The sequence below is a fragment of the Pelmatolapia mariae genome, linkage group LG18 (assembly GCF_036321145.2).
Source record: "Pelmatolapia mariae isolate MD_Pm_ZW linkage group LG18, Pm_UMD_F_2, whole genome shotgun sequence".
Taxonomy (NCBI): Eukaryota; Metazoa; Chordata; class Actinopteri; order Cichliformes; family Cichlidae; genus Pelmatolapia; species Pelmatolapia mariae.
In genome coordinates, this window is record NC_086243.1 from 35,528,518 (window position 1) to 35,533,383 (window position 4,866).

At 39.2% G+C, this 4,866-nt stretch overlaps 1 long non-coding RNA gene across 1 annotated transcript; it reads right to left on the bottom strand.

Moving 5' to 3' along the window:
- Window positions 1-1,641: 1,641 nt before the first annotated feature.
- On the bottom strand, window positions 1,642-4,059 carry LOC134616469 (uncharacterized). Its single transcript, XR_010091454.2, has 6 exons — window positions 3,573-4,059; window positions 3,172-3,260; window positions 2,909-3,060; window positions 2,762-2,794; window positions 2,274-2,457; window positions 1,642-1,816 (listed from the first exon to the last, which is right to left on the bottom strand). It is a non-coding gene; the product is annotated as an uncharacterized LOC134616469 (long non-coding RNA).
- Window positions 4,060-4,866: the final 807 nt, after the last annotated feature.

Consider the following 4,866-nt stretch of genomic DNA (forward strand, 5'->3'; position numbering starts at 1 on the left):
AACATTTTGTATGTATAATGTTTAGTTTTGACAAAGCACACTGCTCAGGTAAATGATCGGAGTACTTTATCACTGAGCAATTTATTAATATGTGTGTTGAGCCAAATAAATGACAGGGAGAGAGAAAGTGACGTTAGAACACGTCGTATGTTGGGATGCGCATGCGCAGAGAGATCGCGCGAGCTGCGGGCCTTGACCTTTCTAAGGGAAAAAATACTCTTTCTCACGGACGGTGACAGCGAAGCGGATTACAGTCTTCAGTACCTGCTGGTCTTTGAAGCTCTGGATTCTGGGACTGTTGGAAAACATTTTATTTAAAACCTTTTTACTGTTTTGTTTTTGTTCCTCGTCATTGTAGCTTGCTGTTAATGTGTGCTAACAGTAACGGTTAGCTATGCTAGGTACGTTAGCCGCTGACATTAACGCAATTTAGTATCGGTTACAGAACTGTTTTCCCAACAAAACCACTGTTATAATTGAGTGAAGGTGCTCCCAACTATTTTGAACCTTTGGCTTCTAAAATATGTAGTTCTGTTGCGTGCTGCGTACATAGCGTAATGTCAGCTAGACTGATATTAAAATTTGTAATATTGTTAAAGACATCTGAAGCCTGACGTGAGCTCTGTGTCTGCTCTAGAAACTCAGAAATTCAGTAGAGCTGAGCCTTACGTTAAATACTCACATGAGCCTGTACTGAATTCTGTAAGTGCTGTATAAAACACAGCAATGCATAAGTGTTTTGAATGAATAAAAATGTGACACATGAGAAGGTGTGTCTTTGACTGTTCCTGTATAACTTATTTTCGGACTAGTTGACAAGTTATGATCCGGTCATTTGATGTTACCAAGATAGATGTCATTTTGTAATATAGTTAAATTTTCTTTGTACATTTCATTTATCCACCATCGTACATTAAGCCAAGAAGAGGCCAGTATACTAACAAGACGTATCAACGCTGGGCCAAAGTTCAGCACGTGGTTAAAGTTTGTAATCCAGCCAGGGTGTAAATATCACTCAGCAGCCAGTCGTAGAGCTGAAGCAGGTCACATCAACACGTACATCTACCCGGCTTAAATCACAAGAGCACCTCTGACCAAAAAGCTGATTTTTCTCATTTGCACAAATTAATTCAGATTCACACTAATTCTGTTCACAGCTCCAACAAAATGAGGAAGAGGAGGGGGATAAACAAAATTAGGCTGAATTACAATTGGATGGAAGTCGAGGACAAGGAGAAGGAAGCTTAGGATGAGGAGGAAGAAAAGCAGAAGGAGCATCTTTACCCAGATAGCAAGGAAACATTGAAACAATGTTGAGTCAATATCAGGCGACGTCATTGAAGCAACGTTGAAGTGTGACGTTGACCCAACATCACTCTTGCACCCATTTTTAACGTTGAAACAACGTCAGGTTTTGATGTTGAATCAATGTTGAAACCTGACATTGATTCGACGTTATATTTTCTAACACTGTTGACATTGAAACAATGTCAGATTCTGATATTGAAACACTGTTGAGATATGGTATTGATTTTCCACCTCTTTCGCACAGTTGCTTTTTATTAAAAAAAACATAAAAACAAAAAAGGTCAATAGACATGTATCATTTGCAAAATACTTTATTAAAAGACAAAGTTTCCTATTTACATTTCTATGTTTCACGTCACTTTTTATTATTTACTCCGGGATGGGGATGGATGATGGGCGTCCTGCGCACCACCCGTACGATCTGGAGCATATCTGAGCCATTTCTGGACTGCTTGAGCAAAGACCAACTCAGACATAGAGTTTGCCCCTACCTGCTGCGCCAGGCCATCTAGGACAAAAAATAGACACACACACAAAAAAAGGGAATTAGAGCACATGAATAAGCTCTTGTTAATTGTCTTCAGCAGGGAGAAAGTATGTAAACTCCTAGGCTGATAAACATGAAAGTCACCAGGCGGAAATCAGCAAACTGCCGCATTTGATTCCCAAAGAGCTATAAGCTGAAAATGCGATATGTCTTAGCATGGTGTGCCGTGTATCCTTTAAAAAAAAAAAGAAAACATGGGTCCTCGGGCTGTACAAAGTGTACAACCCGAGGACAAAACAAGCCAAAGACCAAAGACTCCATCTCCAGATTAACCGGACATGAAAGTCTTGTTATTAAGAAAGACAAAGTAATATAGCAAAAAACAGACATAGGAAATGTGAAACACACCCAGCACATCAATTGATCCCTTTATTGTTCACTTTAGGCTCATAAAACTACAATAAATGTTAAAACTTACCAAATATGCATCTGCACAGCGCTGTCTCTTTAAATGCCCTTTTTTGCTTTGTCTGGTCCTTGTTTTTTTTTCCCTGCCCAGTTGAGTACAGACGCCAGCTCCTTTGTAATGGCATAAACCATTACACAGCGGACTCGCACCTCCAGTGTGGTCCAGCAGCACCAATCAACGCAAAGCGTCTCACCTATAGACACATTTTATGAGATGGAATTAGCGAGTCTCATGTCTTAAATGTGTATGCAAGTGCCTGTGTGTTTACTTCATGTAATTGATGATAGAAACATGTCATTTAGTTTTCCCTAAAGCCTGATTTTCAAGTCATACAAAGAATAAACCAAAGTATTGGCAGTGCAATGTATTTCTATTCCCTTTTGTTGGATATTCATTTGTTAGTTCTTGTAACTGCTAAAAGTGTTTACTAGTTTTTGCCTGTCACATATATTTGTTATACCATGTAAACTGTGAAATTCCAAGATTTTCAAACTTGCCTTGTAATAGTGGCCTCACAGAGTCTCTGGAATCTACAGAAAAAAAATCACAACAAGATGACATTCAGGAGTATAAATTAGGTTTTTTTTTTAGATAAGAGTACAATGACATTGTGATGCAGCTTTAAAGCTTTTTTAAAAGCATACCATCTATAGGGAAGACATCAGACTCTGCATGCTGGCGAGATCGCAAAGCTGTGTCGGTTTGTGCCGGAGTGGCGAAAGGTGCCGGAAGCTGGGTGGGGCATTATGATGGTTGCTATCAGTGGGCTGGGGGGCAGACTGCGGAGTGATGAGGGCTGTTTAGAAAAAGATAATTTTTTAAGTATTTAAGAATACAGACAACTCGTCAAAAAAGTTTCCTCGTGTCAGACACATATGTACAAAGACACTAGACAGTATTTTATTACCTGGTATTTTCACTCGAGGGGCCTGGGGAAACCGTTTTTTTGTAGGCTGCTCATCCTCTGAGTCCGTATATGTGTACAGGGGATTTGGTCTAAAGAAAATAAATTAAAAACGGTCTTAAGTAATTGTAAATATGCTTTTGGCATATTGTTTCCTAAAGTTAGTTTGATTTCTAACAACACACACAGGAAACAGAGACGTGCAAGAAGGTACAGTATACAATGAATTTTTGAAGTGCACAAGTGTACACGGCTTTGCATTTTTTAAAAAGTTTACAAACTTCCACTTTTTGGACTATATTATGTGGTGATATTGCAGTATGCAAGCACCACAGATATGTATAAAAGACAAGATCATAAATTCTTAAAAATCAAAGATATGTTTGTGAATAAAAAGGTTTTACTTGTGCTTTCTTTTAAGACTGGTCTGGGTTTCTTCTTCGGACTGAAGGTCAGACGTATCACAGCGTTCACGTGGATATCTCTGAAGACTGCGTTCTGCTTCGTGAAATGTGCCTGGAAATACAAACACAATGTACGGCCAGACATACATTACGTGTGGACAAAAGGTGCAAACGCATAGAAAAATCAGCGGTTTCAAAAATACGCTGGTACGTGTGGACGTAGCCTTATTCATTATTCAAGGCACAAACGGAAAGTCATGTACGCGTGCAACTTAAAGTTAGGTGAGCGTGCAACGTACAGTCACGCATGCTGCGTGAGCATTCAAACTGAGTCTAAAGTTTTCGTGTGCGCATTGAAGCGAGTGCTCTCCAATCATCAAAAGTAACAAAGTCATTGAACACGTTTATACAGTTAACTTTATGTTTATCAATCATATATCACAGATTTAGAATTTTTTGTAGTACTAAGCAACTACAGAGCGAAAGTCTGGGTCAAGCGCCGAGGCGACGGCAAGAACAAAGGAAACCTCGAAGCGTTAAAGCTAGCTTTGTAAGGGAATATAACGAAGAAATTATGAAACGAAAATGTTTTCTTTGTTGATATACTGTGTTCGCAGTGCAATTTATTTGTTGCCAGATTGTAAGAAGTAGACACAATTTAAAAAACTTGTTAATGTACAACATTAACAAGTTTTTTTTTACTGTTATTCAAATGCAAACATGGAAATACCGAGTAGGAAAAAAAAATCATTCATTCTTACCTTATACTAATCGTGGTGCGGGCCAGTGCAGTGCATGGACTGATGCCTTCTCCGGTCAATTCCGCTGAGAGTAAATTAAATGTCCCGCTCTACTGTAGAAGACAATGAATACCGGGGGAGGGGGGGGGGGGGGGGGGGTGTGTACCAATGTGAGAGGGGTGCTGCGGAATAGTCCAAGTGATCGCTGCTTTAATTTCCCGGTCAACTATACATAAATTGCACGTAGACACGATTTTTTAAAGCTGGTGAACTAGACCAAGTCATTGATAACAAATGAACAATAAATCTACTTTCTCTGGTACTTTATACCCGATCAGTTGCAATGCAATTTAATGCTCAACTACAAATCGATGGTTTTTGATGGTGACCGGAGCCGAATGATCGTCAACTATAAATAGACGTTTTCTCGATGTTGTTGTTGTCACCTGGTCGACTATAAATAGATCAAATATCAATGACAAAAAAACAACGGTGAATCAACATCGTTACAACGTCCCTATAGTAAGACCGTCGGTTTACCACAGTATTTCAAT